The sequence below is a fragment of the Peromyscus maniculatus genome, chromosome 11, assembly GCF_049852395.1.
Source record: "Peromyscus maniculatus bairdii isolate BWxNUB_F1_BW_parent chromosome 11, HU_Pman_BW_mat_3.1, whole genome shotgun sequence".
Classification (NCBI taxonomy): Eukaryota; Metazoa; Chordata; class Mammalia; order Rodentia; family Cricetidae; genus Peromyscus; species Peromyscus maniculatus.
The window spans coordinates 39,562,486-39,581,605 of NC_134862.1; the positions used below are offsets into that span (position 1 = coordinate 39,562,486).

General features: G+C 39.5%; 1 protein-coding gene across 1 annotated transcript in view; it reads left to right on the forward strand.

Moving 5' to 3' along the window:
- The window catches only part of Thsd7b (thrombospondin type 1 domain containing 7B), an 852,383-nt gene that overhangs the window by 536,391 nt on the left and 296,872 nt on the right, over positions 1–19,120 (forward strand). The window lies entirely within an intron of this gene.

The window sequence follows — 19,120 nt, forward strand, 5'->3', positions numbered from 1 at the left end:
ATAGGGTGCTGTCAAAGAAGTGTTTGTTTCTGAACCTGGAAAACTAATAGCCAAAGGGAATAATTCCATGAGCTAGGAACTTGTGCTGGAAAGGAATAAGCCAGTGTCCTTAAAGGCACCAAAAAAAATGAGTATTATTTCTTAAAATGCTTCATTTTATTTTTTTAAAAAAATGAGTTTAGGACCATTAAAAATAGAAACAAATCAGAAAATAACGTAGTTATTCATCCTTTTCATCCACCCAACCAAAGTTTCCATTTATCAATTAAATTCAAAGTACCATAATGGATAACCTTCCTGAAAAAAATATGTACAATGAACAAGTACACACACACACACACACACACAGAGAGAGAGAGAGAGAGAGAGAGAGAGAGAGAGAGAGAGAGTTAAAATGAAAGAACACTCTTTCATAGCAACAACATAATTATAATCTTCATAACATACTATGTAGATGATACCTTGAATTTGTGCTTAATCTGAATTTTCTGTTTCTAAAAATATTTAGTATATGTTGGTAAATAGATTTGAAAAACAACAACAACAAATTCTACAGCATTGTGAAGAAACACATCCATCCTTAACTTGATCATAACAAATTGTATTGATATTTTTGTCATAAAATATTTTCTATTCATTAATTTAACAAACAAAAGGAATAAAGATATACATGAGAGAATCTTTGACACTGAAGTGCTGTTTTGTTATATAAACATTATGTCCTCATATTTTAAAATTCAATATTGAGAATATTAAGAAGTTGTGTTTGTTATTTGCATATTTAATAGTATGTTTCTTAGTGGTTATAGTTTATTCTCATCAACAATTCCTAGCCCGTTGTCTTCTAAAAGTCATAATGTACCTCTATATCCTAACACCAACATAAATCTTCCTGATTTTTTTCTGTTGAGTAATTAATTTAAGGAATAATGATTGCATACTCTATGGTAGCCATGTCTTTGAGCAGTATTCACACAACAGTTTTCAATGTAAGCAAATCCCCAACTTACTAAGCTTGTATTACTCTCAAAAAAAAGATTAAATTTTCAAATATGGTCCTCTACTGACAAGTAATAAGAAGGTAAGGCTGATTTGATGGCAAAATATTTTACATGAAAAAAAGTAAATAATGTAGCAAGTATTGTTCATAGTCTACATTAAAGAAACACCACAACCACACTGGACTTACTACTCACAGGAGGTCTTCTCTCCTAATTTTATCACTTATACATTAATGTTCTTTTTCTCTATAACTACAACAAAGGTAATTCTGCAGAACGTAGGTCAGATCACACAAATTGGCAAATGTCAGAACCATCCCACTTGCCAAATACATCTTTAGATAAACTGTTTTATGCCTTCTATCCACCCCCCCCCATACTTTGACATATTTGTCAATGTGTTTATTAACATTGTGGTCATTCTCAGTATCATTTATATTATTTGTTATCATAATAAAATATTCTTAAAATATGTGCCCTATACTTTTGCATTTTATTGTTTTTACACTTTCTTTCTGCTGTGAGACATCTAGACTAACATGTATGTTTTTATACCTGCGTGCACTGCCTTTACAGTTTCCACTATTACTTATTTCTTCTCTCTTTTTCCATTTGAAAACTGTTTTTTTTCCTCAGATTGTAAAAAGATAAAATTTTCAGCCTTATCTATTTTACCTTAAGCACATTTGTGGAGTTTGTAAATACCATTCTTAACACAGTAATACATCTTATTTCTTTACAAATAAAATAAAAATATTAGTGTGTATTTTAAAGTAATATTTTTCAATGATGTAAATCTGTGAATGTAGTCTAGAGGTAGAAGTCTTGCTTCCTGTCAGGTAGGAGGCCTTGTTCAATTCCCTGCACCAAACACACATACATACACACACACACACACACACACACACACACACACACACACACACACACACACACACTTACATCTTTGAAATCAAGAGGGCCTTAAACTTCATTTCTATGACTGCATTTTCTGTCCACCTTGACCTTTTTTTTTAATCAAGATGTCATCTTTCAAGTCTCAGGAGCCTTCCTGGTTTACTTATGCTCACTTTTGAACTAGTTTGTAACCTGGCTTTTGCAGAAGTGACCACAAGGGGACTCCCTATCTGCAGACTCTCGCTCTGTCAGTCAAGATTCCATCCAAGGAGGGCTGCCTCCTGAAAGGAAGTAGGAATTCTCCTCTGGAGAGGCAGGGCATGCATTTCCTACATTGCAGGCTCTGACTGCAGCTTCATCTTCCAGTGGATGTAACTAACCATAGCAGGAAAAATTGTGGTTTCCTGCCTCAGCCTTCCTAGTAGATGGGATTACAGGAACTAGCCCCAAGGCCTGATGGTAACTTCTTTGTAGACTTGAATCTCATCAAAAATATTTTTCAGTAAATTATTTTTCTTTTAAAACTGTCATTCAAGATTTCTTGCATATCATTTGCCTTTTTGTTTCCATAAGTTTTGTAACTTATTTTGCAAATATGTCCCTGGCTTAATATTTCTCTGCTAGACTTGCAGGCATATTATATGCCTTTGAAACAGTGGCAGCATTCGGGACCGGATAGGCATAAAGGTAAAATCTTTCTGGAGACCCATCAGTGGTTTTTTTGTTTTGTTTGTATTTGTTTTTTTTTAACCTTGTGGTTTCTTTATTTGATGTTGTTCTGTACAAGTCCTATTTGAGACTGTGAACGAATGCAACTGTACTTTATTCCTCTGAATACATTTTTTTAAAAAGACAGAACTTATATAATGTTTCCCCCCAAATAGTCATCCATACTACTCCATGAATTTTTGAAGATTTATTTATTTGTGTGAGTGCCTACATGCACACACCTCCCCTCTGCAACACACACACATACATGCACCATGTGTGCCTGGTGCCCATGGAGGCAAGAATGGCATCAGATGCCCTGCCATGAAGGTTGCAAGTGGTTGTGAACTATCTAATGTGAGTTCTGTCTACAGAATATGGGTCTGCTACAAGAGCAACAAGTGCTCTTAACTGCTGAGCCATCATACTCCACGATTTTAAAAGACGTTTGCCATATGACTCTCTCAGAGTATCTTGCCAGGTCTTAGTATTTTTTGATCCATGTTTTCATAAATCAATGATTTTACAATATATTTCACATCTAGTGAAACAATATTTTACCATTTCACACTTTTTATAATTACATATATTTATGTTTCCATGTAAAGTTTTTAATTCACTTTTATTTTAACTCTTAAGTCTTGGTATCATGTTTGATACACAGTCCTTTGATATCATCTCAGATTTTTTTCTTTTGTACAACACATTACTTCAGCAGGATCAGTAATGGAACTACATTGATAATGATAATTATTACAGACCTGTTAGAGGTTATAGTTTTTAGGTGGCCTGCATATGTTAAAAAAAGAACTGACCATGGCCTGTAGTTTCAGTGAGTCCTTAGAGCTAAGAAACTGAAAGCCATAAGGAAAGCTAAGTTATTGATCTAACAACATCTCAGTCTTCATTTTTATACCAAAAATATTGTTTAACATTTTAGCCAGAAAGGGATCATTAGGAATTTACCTAGAAAGTTTTCTTGATGGATTTATTCCCTACATTCACTTTTTAATAAACTGTTTTCCCAAGTATTGAAATGACTCTGATCTGTAGAAGTTCATTCTTTAGTTGAGAATTAGCTGCTAGAAAGAAACAATGGTCAGGTGTATGATGTAATATCAGGTATATGATGTGATGATATCAGGTGTATGGTGTGATGTCAGGTGTATGATGTGATGTCAGGTGTATGATGTTCTGGGTGGCAGAATGTATGGGAGACCTTAGTTGGGCAGAGAAAGCAGCCTGATGGACACCCATTACTTGTTGAGGCATAATTAAGGGTGTAGATTATTTAAAACAGTTTATTTTATGTGTATATGTGGTTTTACTACATGTATGTCTGTACACTATGTGTATGCATATAGCACAAATTTTAAATGGTCTTATTAATAAGAACAAACCTGGAGCCAGGTATTAGGGTGAACACCGGAAGATCAGAGAAACAGAACAAGCCACAGCTTCCTCACCTCACCAGCTTCCTCAGCTCTGATCCTGTTTCCTCAGACTGGAAGCCTCTGAGTTCTCATCCAAATGGATCTCAGCTGAACTGCTGCTCAAAAGCCTGAAAGCTTAACCAGCCAAAAGCTTCTAGTTTCTGGTCTTCATGCCTTATATACCTTTCTGCTTTCTACCATCACTCCCTGGGATTAAAGGATCGCTTTCTGGGATTAAAGTCATGAGTCACCAAGCTTGATTGTATCCTTGAACACATGGATTTCTGCCTCTGGAATGCTAGGATTAAAGATGTGTGCTACCACTGCCTATTCTCTATGTTTAATATAGAAATTAAATTGAAATCATTTATAAATGCAATTCTTGTTCAAGTAGGAAATTGAGCCTTAATTTGTAGTTGGTGGATTGTCCTAGGTGATGTTGGTAGAGCAAATACTTGTTCTTTCTATACATAAAAGAGGTGTATGTATTTGGAGTATTGATCAGGTATTTTTATTCCTATGATAAGAATACCCTCATTGAAGTTGTCTGGTCTGTTTTACTTTCTAATCTGACTAATCTGTGCTGTCAAATATATTCATATACTAAAAAAAAGTATTTTCATGAGATTTAGGTGATGACATGATGGTTATTGATAGTGTATGATGACCCAATTTCTCATGAACTCTATGAAGATATGCTGTGACTATATGTCCTCAAGTTGACTTACCCAAAGAGGTACTTTACAAAATGTAGTAACCATACTCCAATACTAGATGATAATGTAAGATTAAAGTGAAAAAAAGAAAGAAACTTAAGGACTCTGGAAAAGTCTTATTATTCACTAGATGTCACCAGAAAACTAATGACAAATCTCTGGAGGATATAAGCATTTTGAGAATTCACAACATCCAGTCTCCTTGAAGCTGTCTTCTATGTAGCCATGTCCAGACTAGACAATGGGAATTACCTCATATGGGCACATAATGTTTTTATCTTCTGTGTAGTAGGCTAATGACAGGAAGAGAAACCTCAGTACCTTACATAATGGAAACTCTGAGGTCTGCCTTTTGCTCCAGACATGGCTGGTGTCTGTGGCGCCATGATGACTTCTTGGCTTTACCCTAATGCTGGCTTCAAACTCGGGTCTTCCTTGTGAGGATGTGTGTAGCATGAATCTTAAAAGTTCTTAATAAAATCAAACCCGAGGCCAGTTATTGGGGTGAACACTGCAAGATCAGAAAGACAGAACAAGCCACAGCTACCTCACCTCGCCTGATCCTCAGCTGGTCTTGTCTCCTCAGACTGGAGGCCTCTGAGTCCTCATCCAGAATGGGTCTCAGCTGAACTGCTGCTCAAAAGCTTAAAAGCTTAACCAGCCAAATGCTTAACCAGCCAAATGCTTCTAGTTCCTGGTCCTCACACCTTATATATCTTTCTGCCTTCTACCATCACTCCCTGGGATTAAAGGCTTGCTTTCTGGGATTAAAGGCATGTGTCACCAGGCCTGGCTCTTTCCAATGTGGCCTTGAACTCACAGAGATCCCAGATGGATTTCTCCCTCTGGAATGCTAGGATTAAAGGTGTGAGTACCACCATTTTCTATCCTCTGTATCTAGTGGCTGTTCTGTTCTCTGACCCCAGATAAGTTTATTAGGATGCACAATATTTTGGGGGAACACAATACCACCACAGATGTGACTCATGGTCTAGGCTTAACAAAGCACAGGCTTGCAAGAACTATACCTTAAAATGGCTACAAAGGTCTGAGTCAATGTTCAATGCATTGCTTTGGGGGTCTTGTCTTTGATCCTCCCGTTGACCAGGTTTACTTCTATCACGCATGCCAGGAGTTGCAATGGTTGGTCCAGGATTCTTTCAAATATATCAAATTGACCATGAGAATACCCTCTCCTCTGGAATAAAGTAGGTCATTGGTAGAGAAAGCATGGAGAGTCTACCCTGGGCCACAGTGCCATCAGAAATTCAGTGTCCATCACTATTCAGATTTCTCTACTCCTTCCTAGCAGAAACAGTGAAGGATTTAGGATCCATTACACTGGGTTTGAGGTTTGTTTCCAATCATAATAGGTGTGCACCACTCAATCTACCTTCTAAATCCTCAGTTCTTGAGTTTTCTCAAGTCTCAAACAGGAAACACTTCTCAAAGGACTCTGTGGAGATGAAATTTCATCACCATGATAAGGGACAGTGTGCATATCTGAAAATAAGAGTCACTGAGTAGAATTTTATAGTGGAAATTGCCTACCCCTATCTGGTTTGGGAACCTAAACCTTTCCCCAGTCTCTGATAAACTTCTACAAGATCTTTCTATATAGCTTCTGTAAGTTCCTAAGGAACAGTCACCTTCAAATGTGAGCTTTGAAGACCAAGGAGAACAAGGGCTGGGGACATGGCTCAGTGGACAAAATGCTTGCTGCATATCAGAGGGACTCGAGTGTAGATCTTCAGCACAGACATAGAAGTCAATATGTGGCTATATGCTCTTGTAATCCTAGAGCTAGAGAAACAAAGACAATGGTACCTGAGACTCACTGGTCAGCCAGTCTAGTCTAACTAGTGAGCTCTAAATGTAGTGAGAGACCCTATCTCAAAATGAAGGTGGTGAGATGGCTCGTGGAATAAAGGAGGTTTCACCAAGCCTGATGATCAGAGTCCCAGCCTATGAATCCACAAGGTAGATGGAGAGAACTGAGTCCTATATGTTGTCCTCTCGTTTCCACACATGTTCAACCAAATGGAGAGTCTGTACAGAATGGTGTGCATGGGCTAGCACTGAGATTTATCCAGTCTTTGGCCAAGGAAATAATGTTAGGGAGGTTTTGTTTTGTTTTGTTATCATTCATGAATCCTATTTTGAGTTAATTATCATTAATGTGTATCATTAGGAATTGAGTGACGTATGAATACCAATGTCAAGGCTGTAATTATACAGGAAATGAAGGCTATGCTTATCCTGTTTTAGTGAAAGCAGAAGCCACAGCGCGAATCAACCAACCACCTGACAGGTGTTTTCGAAGGTGAGGGAATCGAGGTACATTTGAATTACAGCATAGTTACCTCTGGACTGGGTCTGGTAATCCTTTGTGTTGAACACACTTTCTTCCTTTGATAAAATCCCTCATCTTCAATGCCCACGTCACACAGCAGCGCGCCCAGTGAGGCCTTCCCCAACTCCATGACAGAACACGTGTAGTGAGTTACCTATAGTGCTGGCTCCATTACTTCCCAGAGCAATGCAGCCAGTGCATCTGTAGTCATGCCGGGCCTCTCTGTCTGTGAGCTCTGGTGTTCTTTAGACAACTCAATTTCATTAAGCCTCTGGTGTCTCATCTTTAGGAATAGTAACAATGACAGCAAGGGGCCACGCTACCAAGTATCTGTGAGATAAATGAAGTTAGATATGGATGACCTTAACCTTTATAAGGAAGTCAGTTTATTTATATTCAGTACTCAAGTTATAGGATTTTTTTCTTCATTATCTTCTTCATGACTCTTTGGGAAAATAATTGTTTCTATTTTAACACTGAACAAACCCTGTAGAATCCATCTTACATCTCATATATAGGGTAGAATAGAAAAGCATTCTACTCTCCTTTGTATACCTAGGGCCAAAGTAGCAAATAATTTATCTGTTGAGGCAAATGAACCTAAAATATCTTTTGAATATAATGAACTAGCGATTATTGTTCCATACTTTGTACTCTGACTGTAAGAATCACATACACACATTTTGATCTCTTAGAGAAATGTCTGTGTGAGTGAATTAATCTTCATCTCTCTGTTTACCTGCTCCAGAAGGGATGAAAATGATATCATGATATTAAACAAAATTAATGAACCTGTGGATATCTGCTCTCCTTATCTGGAAGGAGTGAGAATGTTCTATCATGAGGTCACCTTTAACAGAAGGGAAGAGAATGGCCTATCATGTTATTGAATACAATTAACTTCTTCATGTGGAGATGTACATATAACTCTGGCTTCTTTAGCCTGGCATGTGAACAGCACAGGTAACCAGCCACAAGTACCACAGGAAGGGGGCAATGTCACTATGTCAATGTGTAAGAAAGATGTGTTAGTTACTGTTCTGTTGCTATGACATGACTGCCAGCAACTTGGAGGAAAACGAGGTTCTAATTTAGATTCCATTTCCAAAGGGGAAATAGTCCATCATAAGAGGGAAGGAATGGCAGAAGTGTGAGTCTAGCTTGCCCATCAGGAAGTAGAGAGATCTCATTTCCTCAGGATGCAGGATGCGGCAAGGAGAACAGGAAGTGAGGCCAGATAAAAGTGATAAAACCTCAAAGCCCATCCCCAGTGAACTACTTCCTCCAGCAAGCCAAGCCCCACTTCCTAAAGGCTCCATGGTCTTCCAAAACAGGACTATCTCCAACAGAGGAATATATGAGTGCATGAGGAAAAATTCTCATTCAAACCATCACATTGGCTTTGTCTAACATGAAATGTTTGGAGAGAGTAGCAGCTAGAAAATCAGGCCCTCAAGCCCCTTACATGAACATTAAGATAGTATACTGTACCTCCCTTTCAACAGCCACCCAAGAAGTACAAACACACCAACCATATTGTGTTGTTTTAGTCCATGCTAAATTTCATGGAGTATAAATTCTTGTCCAATCTAAGCACATCTGTTCATAGTAATTAACTTCTGTGCCTCGTGAGCAGAAAAGCAGCATCAGCTATACAGTGAGACTCACTGGCTTTATTTCTGTTTGTCATAATGATTCATTGAGGCATTATGGGGAAGCAGATGCTTTTTATGCACTCCAAGACTCTGCATCGCGGCAGCCCGTGAGCTGCCATTATTCCTCATACATTGAATTAAGCAGGGTTTTAAGGTTGTAGAGCATTAAGGTTGTCAAGTGTTAATACCACTGTGGGAACATAATTTTGAAACCTTAAAAAGTCTTTTGCTCATTCCTAAACTTAACTCCCCTTTCTTCCCTGGTGGAGGGTCATAATTTAAGCTCTAATCTTAAACTTGAGTGGAAGCTTTTATAAAGTTACAAATCACTGGGCTAGAAGTTCCTGTGAAAATTTAATTCAAGTTCACCATCTACCACCTTCTCTGTCAAAGACCAGTAATAGCAATTCCCCCAGTAGGCCTGCAGTGATGATTAAAATGAAATTATATGAGGAGAGTACATAGCAAGGAGCTGGACATACAGCAATGGCCAGCTTGAGATAGTCACTGTTAAGTGTTTGTCCTGACTTCTATCTATTGCTGTGTTTGGTCCTTAAGAAATTCTGTGAGGTGGATACTATGATTGTGTCTACTTTATGTATGATGAGAATGAATTTCAGAGAACTGAACTTTAGCAAACTTATTCCTGGGGAAGAGTCTGGAACCAGTATTCAAGCCCACTCAGCTTGAGTCCATAGCTGGTTTCCTACACACCCTTCATGGGCATTGGTTAAAACTCTTCCTATAGCTGGCACAAAGTATATTTAACCTTGAGGTGGCACATGAGTTCATTTCCAGGTTTGGCAAAGCTCTGAATGTCACAGAGCCTTGCCTTGTTGTCTTACAAGAACAGAAGCCTAGATTGATTGACATGGGAAGAATTGGAGGAGATGGTGTTTCCTACCTGTGTCATGAACACATATAGCATGCTGCCTGCCTGCTCCCTAGCTTTTGTGATATGAAGTTACCCCACACACCCTTCCTGTACACATGAGATTGTTTCCATTTGTCTTCACACTTCCAATCTTAAAAAAGCTCACTGGCCTGTGTAGGTCAGCGCAAGTGAGATATGGCGTGTCACCGAAACTCAAAGGATGGCCAAGTCAGTGGCAACATGATGGATCACATTCAGTTAGAAACTTTGGATGAGAGCAACCATGAGTGGGAAGAAACGATTGAGATTAAAAACATCTACCAAGGAAAAGAGTAAGAAATCAGCACAGATGACACCCCCAGAACATACACTAGAACAAATGGGAAGTTGAGGCAGAGGTGGCTTGATGGGCACTATAATTGAGACCCTGGAGCAATGGAGCTAGTAGCTCAACCTTCTGGCTAACATCAGCCCTCTTCACTCACTCACCGCTTACTGTTCAAAGGCTCTCATGTGTTTCCATGAATCCTGCTCCACTGTTGCCTGAGAAAGTAACCCGATATTTAAGCTACCTGATTCTCTCCTCTCTGCTGAGGTATCGTAAGCAGTTTTCTTTCATTTTCCAAAATGAATTAAAGCCCCTACTCTTCACTGACTGTAATAGGAAGTCATGTGTCGATAATGAGAGAATCTGGGCTTCCCAGACCTCTGACTTGAATCTCTTCTTTGACACTCATTAGCTATTGAGGGAGTGTGCGGGATGTTTTGATTAAGAAGTTATGACTAGGTGAGTCTTTAGTCTCTTGCTTCTGTGAATGAGTTTGACTGGAAACCTGATGACAAATTTGTCTCTGAGATAAACTGGCAGCAAACTGCAGTGAATTGGTAATTTTGAAAGATATTAATTCCATAAATTTCACAGGCGAATATTCATCATTTTATATGAGAAAATTTAGGAAGATGAATTAGGTTCTATTTGACAAGAACAAATGCTGTGGCTCGAGCAAAGCAAAATGCCATGTTATTGTCAGAGTAATACCTTTCATTTATTTCCATGTTTCCCTAAGTCATAATCATTTTGAAAGTGAATTTTAAATAAGAAAATACATCATTTTCTGAGGTCCATAGCAGGGAGCAGCCACGGAACAGTCTTTGTTGCTTCAGGCTTAGAAAACTTGTTTCTATATTGTCAAAGTGTGTGTGTGTGTGTGTGTGTGTGTGTGTGTGTGTGTGTGTGTGTATGTGTGTTCCTGTGTGTGTGTGTGTGTGTGTGTTCCTGTGTGTGTGTGTGTGTGTTCCTGTGTGTGTGTGTGTGTTCCTGTGTGTATGTCTGTGTGTGTGTGTGTGTGTGTTCCTGTGTGTGTGTGTGTGTGTGTGTGTGTTCCTGTGTGTGTGTGTGTGTTCCTGTGTGTAGGGAGGGGGTGTGGAGGCCAGAGAAGAGTATCAAGTGGCTTCCTCAATTTCTTTCCACCTTATTTATTTTTGTCTTTGTTTTTTGAGACAAGGTTTCTCTGTGTAGTTTTGGTGCCTGTCCTGGATCTCGCTCTATAGACCAGCCTGGCCTTGAACTCACAGAGATCCCTCTGGCTCTGCCTCCTGAGTGCTGGGATTAAAGGCGTGCGCCCCCACCACCCAGCTCCACCTTATTTTTTGAGGTAAGATCTCTCCCTGCCTATGAGCTTGTTGGGCTAGCTGGCCAGCAAGTCCGGAGATTCTCCTGCCTTTGCCTTCCTTGTGCTGAGACACAAGGACAAGCTACAGTGCCCAGAATTTTTATACAGGTGTTAGTGATTTGAACTCCATCTTCATGCTTTTGTGATAAGGAGTTTAACCACTGAAGTAGCTCCCCAGCACCATATTGTCAAACCTCTTAAGGACAATATGGTTTTTTTTTGGGGGGGGGGGTTGTGACAAGTAGAACAGGAATATTCATTTTCAGTTGTTACACTGTTTTATAATTTTCATTATTTTTCTATGTCCTTAGTACCTTGAATCAAAGTTCTTTATATGGCATATGGCCTGTGCTTAGTGTTTGGGGCACACAGTTAGGACTCAAGAAGTGGTTCTCCAGTCAGCAGACACCAAAAGTGAAATAATAACTCACTCACTCTCTCTCTCTCTCTCTCTCTCTCTCTCTCTCTCTCTCTCTCTCTCTCTCTCTCTCTCTCCCTCTCTCTCTCCCTCTCTCTCTCCCTCTCTCTCCCCCTCCCTCCCTCTTAATGAGTTATGCAGCCATGTCTGACTTTACAGTGCTTAGTTTCCTAACAAGAAAAATGCAGTCACTCAATAATTAATTATATTCATTATGTTTATTTCCTCCGATGAGAAATTACCATCTATTGCAGAATCCATTCATTTCTCCCTTTGAAGTGTACCAGGAGTCTTGTGAGATGTAATGATAACCTCTGTGGATTTTACTTTTGTAATGAGTGTGATTAACTGGATATTAATGATATTATAGATAAACTATTGATTGCACCTCTCCTGACTCATATAAAAAAGCTGTTTTTCTTTTGGTATCAATAGATAATATAAGGGGAAAAGTGTAAGTCTATAGGAAAATATAAATAATTTTATACTATAAAATATAAAATTGTTTTTGCATAATACTGAGAGAAATACTAATTTGTTTTTAAAAGAGCAAGGATTTCTGCAAAGGAAAGAACAAAATGACGAATTAAAATCAGTGCAGAACAAAATCAAAACTCCTTGTTGCTAACCCTTTTCCCAGGAGTCTTCTCCCAGGACAAGGTAAACCTTGGCCCTTGAGTCAACTTCATCAATGCGCATCTCTTCCTGGGCACAGAGGTCAGCCAACTCCATTTCATACTTAACTGCGTGCAGCTCCTTGCTCAGTTTCTAGGATGTGCTATGACAGACGTCCTCGGATTCGGTGGTTTTATTTAGAAAGTCTGACCCGTGGATTTGACGTAGGTGTTAGCTTTAAGCACCGTGTCTCTTTGGGACGGCGGTGCAATGAAGAGAACTCCCTGGACAGCTGGCTCTGGGTTAATAAGAAATCAGCTCTCTGAATTTTCTGAATTTCAACACTTTTCCCATGTTGTCGGGGGAAAAAAAAATCTAAAACAATATCACAAGCTAGTTACAGGGAGAAGCTGCACCTCTGGGCCTGTTAGAAGGATCAAGAAGAGAGGGAGAGGGAGCAGTTGACCGTTTCCATTAGCTTGCTTTGCAGCGGTGTTTTTCCAGATGTGCTGCTGTTTTTCTTCCCCTTGGGAAAAAGCTAAAACAATGGTAAAGCAGGTTGAAAATGTATGTGCATAGAATAGTAGTTAGCAGAAGCAGCCTGGTGTTGTGTGTATGGACACATGGCAGGGGAGGGGGGGGCAGGGTCGGACCTGAATCCCTTCGAGTTTTATTTGGTCTTAATCATGGCAAAATTATCTATTCATCACCAGCTTCATGCTCTGCAAAATGATAATGATAGCACAATCTTGGAGAGTCATTTGAGAACAAAATGAGATAATGCACACATGTGTGTTTAGCACACCACCTAACAATCCACAGTCTAGCTATGTTTAATACAAGATGGCAAACATTTAAGGCAAAATGGCAACAAGCCCTCCTTCTCAAATTTTACAAGGTGAGATAAAATTAGACACATTTATTTGCAAGGGTGCTGTGAGAAATTTTAAACGACTAGTGTGTTCTGCTGTCCAGAAGTCAAGATGTGCCACCGGCTTCACTGTTTTCTGATTGACATGACTTGTCAATCAGTCTTGTACATCTGCATTCACTGGCATCCTCGTGGCTATACAATTGCAAACTTCACATCCATGAGTTTCTGGAATACTCAAATGAGAAGAGGCACTGACATCTGCACCTCTGCTCCCAAGACTGAAGGAGTCTGCCTCCTAGAAATGCTCAGAAACCTTCCCTTGTGTATCATTGACTGAGGTCATGATAATTCCACTCCAGGAGCATTGTTATGAGTGTAGTGTCATAAATGGTTGCTTCATTTCCTGTTCTTGCTCCCATGGACATTCTAAGAGGCATTTTCTTTAGACCCACCAAGCCTATCTCAGGCACTGGAGGGGACCCAACATGATAGCAGCAAATAGATGTCAAAACCAAAAGGGAAAACACCATTTCTCACAGAAAAGGAGGAGTGAATAAAAACACATAAAATGAACACTATTATAATGATCTGTGAACATCATTGTGTGGCACACAACAGTTCCCCAGTGTCGATTCATTTCTGTCTTCCATCTTTTCTCCTCCTCATGGCTCTAACACATTCTAAATATATACATAAAAGTTTCTATATGTATGTAGAAACTTGGACAAACAAAGCATCCTTAATGAGACTTCACAGTCATTTATCCCAGGCCAGTCTGTCTTCTAAAGATAGTAAGCTGAATGAATAATGACAGACAGGAGCAGTAGCTTGAATTATAAATAAATAATTGATTGGTATTTTTAATTTTTGAGGCAGAGCCTCATATAACTCAGGCTAACTTTAACTTCAACATGTAGAGGAGGATAAATATGGACATCTGATCCTCCTGCCTCTCCTTTCCAGGTGTTGGGATTACAAGCATTCGTCACCACAGCCAGGGCTTCCTGTCTGCTTAGCAGGCACACGGTCAACCTGGCATACAGATGATCTAGATTCCCACTTCTATTTTTACTTTAAATTGGGAAACTTACCCATGTGCCTCCCATCCTACTGGTTGCCCCGCACTGTCCTTCTCGGTAAGAAAAGCCATCAGTTAGTTCAGGGCATTGATTTCAGACCTATCAAATGCAGAGCCATTTGTAGACATCAAAATAAATAGGACACTGGAATGAATGCTCTCTGGAAACCTAAAACACAGTTGACAAAATTGGATGTACACAGGGGAAAATGACTTGAGTTCTTCCGAATAGAAAGGATACCGGCACCAATCAATAGAAGAATGCCAGAAAAAAAAATGTGCCTCCCTCCTTGACAAATGCCATTCAAAAATGAAAGCTTCAAAGGAAGTTTGTCAACCTGTTAACTTGTATGTCTATATGTGTCCTCTTTCTTTGTAAACACAGACTTTGTGAAAATGAAAATGAAAAGCCGTTCCCCACACACAGCAGGCATGCTTAGACATGCTTTGTGATAAATGTTGAGATGTGAAAATAATAGACACGTGAGGGTGCTCTGCGGGTTGGGGCTAGAACACTTAGGTTGACAGCTCTTTCCTGGAAACACATTCATCCACACATCATAGTTTTGTTTCTATTTGACTAATTTTTCCTTCCTTTGGTGGCGAGTGTCTATTTGTCATCTTTGCATGAAAGCTGAACATGCTTTTGGCAGGATTTGCATATTTTCCCACTACTTCACCTGGCTTGAAGAGCAGGGCTCTTCTGGAGAGGGGCAAGGCAGTTAGGCTGACTGTCTGACAAGTTCAGGGCATTTGGTGACATCTGCTGAACGTCCTACAACCTCCTCATTTTTCTGTCCCAAGAGCACGGTCCCTGCCAACTTTCAAGGCCTCAGGGATTTGATTACTTAGCTCTGGCATGGCACTGAGTACTAGAAGGAACTCACTAGCCATTAGCATGAGTTTTATTTCTATTACAGTACCCAACAGTGGACAGAGTTTTATTTTGTATGGATAGGCCAGCCTCTGACCTGTGACCTTCCAATGACATCCCCTTTCCCTTTCATTCTTTCCTTTTTTAACATTTTCCTTTCCACTTCTTTTCTTGAATACTTCTTTATTCCCTCTGTACCTTTATATTTTATTCCTTTCTTCCAGTAATGGTTAATATTGTACGCCGGCTTGCCAGGACCTAAAAATCACCTAGTAGACAAACCTCTAGACATGACCATAAGGGACTTTCTCAATTAGGTTAATCAAGTTGAGAAGACCCACCCTAATTCTGGACAGGACCATTTTGTGAACTTGGGTCTTAGATCTACTACAGAGGATAAAATCAGCTGAGCACCAGCATTTGTCTCTGTCTCTCTATGTCTCTCTCTCTCTCTCTCTCTCTCTCTCTCTCTCTCTCTCTCTCTCTCTGTGTGTGTGTCTGTCTGTCTGTCTGTCTGTGTCTCTCCTTCCTGACTGCAGATGCAATGACCAACTACTTAAGTGCCCCCATTCATGATTCCCCCACCATGGTAACTGTACCCACAAACTATGAGCCTAAGTAAACCTTTCTTTACTTAAGTTGCTTTTATCAGATATTTTTTTTGTCACAGCAACAAGAACGGTAGCGAACACACTCCTCGACTTAACTCCACCACTAAATGATGCAAGCTTGTTTGTAAATTACTCGGTGAACTGAAGGGAAAAGAGTCATAGTGCATCACTTTCTGTCCCCCTCAATTGAACTGTGTCATGCCGGATGCTTTAAAATGGTGAGCTCAAGCAACAGCTGCAGAACTGCTAAAGCATGCCTTTAATTGTAATTTCTGCTCACACACGTGTATTTCTTTTCAGCACGATAGCTAAACAGTATTGATTATTTTATACAAAAAGATATCAAAATCTACAGATGTGGCCTTTGAAAGTTCTAGATAATTCGAGAGACATTTGTGAGTGGCATGCTGACATTTCCAAGAGCCGATAGTTCAAGTTGATTATAAGAGAGCTTTGTATTAAAGGAAGATTCCTCTGACGAAAGAGAGACAGAGAGAGAGAGAGAGAGAGAGAGAGAGAGAGAGAGAGAGAGAGAGAGAGAGAGAACCACATAGAGAAATCATCTAAAGTGGAGCCCGGTTTCTGTTTTATACATGAGGAGTTTTGCTTCCTAATCAGCTTCCCACATGTCACTGGCATTTTTACCTCTTATTTTATACATATATATTAAAATAAGCTTGAGAAAATTATGTTTTTCATTGAATTTCTTTTACCCCATAAGAATTTTTCTACTGAAAGCCACACAGCAACAACAACATGTGAACATATTTAATCAGTTTTAGTAGGAACAGGAATTTAGCCATATGGTGGCATGTGCCTGTAGCACCCATACTGGAAGATGGAGACAGGGGGTCGCTGGCCAGCCAGTCTAGGTAACACGGCCAGCTCTAGGTTCAGTGAGAGACTCTGCCTCAAAAAATAATGTGAAGAGTGACAGTGGAAGACATTGAAAGTCAACTTTCAGCTTTCTGACCTTCACACATGCTCATACACATGAGCCTGTACACACTAATACACACACATGCAACATACACAACACACACACATACCATACACAACACACACACATACCATACACAACACACACGTACACACACATATACCATATACAACATACACATACCATACATAAAACACACACACTCCATACACAACACATACCATACACATACCATACACAACACACACACACACACACACACACACACACACACACACCACAATGTGCACACCAAACACCAAAAGTGAACCTGTGAACAATTCAATTGCCAGTTTCATCAACAGCAGAAATTTGCTCATCCCCTTGATTTAAAGAATACTTACACAGAGTTACTGGGAAATATTTCTGAATTTTAATTAAGAGCATTTAAATTTAATTAAGGCAAAATAATTGTTTCCTTACTTCTGTTTTGTCATAAGAAACCAATGAAAACCTAATCTCTCTCACTGAGGTCAAACATGAACTGAGGAATCACAGTGATGAAAAGTGTGCCAGTAGAGACTGTATTTCTTCCTTTGTGAATGGACACCGCAGGTCAGTGAGGCCTGTCTGATTTTACTGCTCTGCACTGTACATGTTCCCTGCATCAGGTTGACATGGAAAGTTTCAGTGAACTATAGAATGAGATACGTGGCTGAGAAGTATCCAATCTCACGTTTCTAATAACTAAAGAAACCACAGCATCAATTTACCATAAGCTGCTCAAAGGAAACATGGAAGGGAAAGTCTGCTAGAGCAAACAGCTGTAAATTGAAGAGGGAGATTCATGCATGCTGGAGTTTTAGAAGTCATCCTGAATGTATAACCTCCCTTCATCTCCAGCTTCTGACAAATCTACCTTTGGAATAGTCTGGAATTATTTCCACCTCCTCCACCACTGTCATGGCAGCTCAGATCAGCATTGCAGTTTCTATTCTGCAATCCAAACAATTTAAGTATGCAAATCAAACAATGCCAGTTACTCACAGAAAACCCTTGTGATATTCCTTTAATCTTGGGACAAAGGCACAATCCTTGGCTTGGCAAGTAAAGCTCTCCTGCTTCTCTCTGTTCCTTTCCAGGCTAGTGAAGCCTTGGACTTGAGTCCATGCTGGAGCCACATGATCTCTTTTCATTTTCAAGTGTGTGCACTGTTCTTTTCAGCCTGTTTCCTTGCAGATTCATCCTTCATCCTTAAGTGCTCCCTTCAGCGAGAGAATTGTCCTGATTTTAAACCATTCAGGCTTCCCATATAACATGTCCTGCCTTGATGGGACTTGTCATGACTTTCATGTATAAATTTGTGTGATTAGTTGTTGAGAATCTATGCTGTACTCAGTGATGTGATTAAACCACATGATGAACTCTTGATAACTCAATTGTAAAGTTATGTCTGTAGACCCTACTCTTGATTTCCCAGCACTGAGTCCAATGCTGAGGAACTCTGATTTATGATTGTATGAATTAATAACTCTCCAATCTGAAAGGCTAATAAAGGATAGTACATCAGTTACTTGCTACCATGATAAAATGCCATGACCAAGAGCGACTTATAGAAGGAATAGTTTATTTTGACTTATGATTCCAGAGAGAGAGAAATAGAGAGTCTATAATGATGAGGAAGATATGGTAGCAGGCAGCCAGAGCAGGAAGCTGAGAGATCACATCTCTACCCAAAGGCAGGAAGCAGAGAGAGCAAATCAGAACTAAAGCAATGTTTTAAACTCTGAGAGTCTTCCCAGGTGGTGTACTTCCTCCAGCAAGCCTCCTCCTCTGAAGGTTTCATAACCTCTCCCAACAGTGTTGCCAGCTGGAGACCAACTATGCAAATATGTGAGCCGTGGAGAACATTTCTCACCCAAACCACCACAGAGAGTACACATGAAATACTGAAATATTTTTCTACTGGGCCAACTAGAATTTGAGGCTTGGTTTCTTTGGCAGCTTAGCTGTGTAACCTTGGTTAAATATATAATCTTTCACAGACTCAGTTTCTAACAGTTAATAATCCTCGTATACATATTGATTATACTTATTATAAGGTTTCAATTAGATAATGTCTGTTAACCTAATGAATACCATAAAGTTATGCCACTGTTATTTTATTAGTCCTGTGCTAATATTGAATTAATCAACATTTTAATTTCCCCTGAGGGCAATTTATGATGACCTAGTCAAATGCAGCGAATAGAGTTGCAGACATCATCTTCTTTTACTGAGCATGTCAATTGTTTTTTTCTCATTTCTATGATCAAATACTGAACAAATGCAACCTAAGAGGGGAAGAGCTCATTTTGGTGCACCCTTAAGAAGAATACCCACAGAGAAGGCGTAGTAATGGGAGTTTCTCCATTTGTAGCA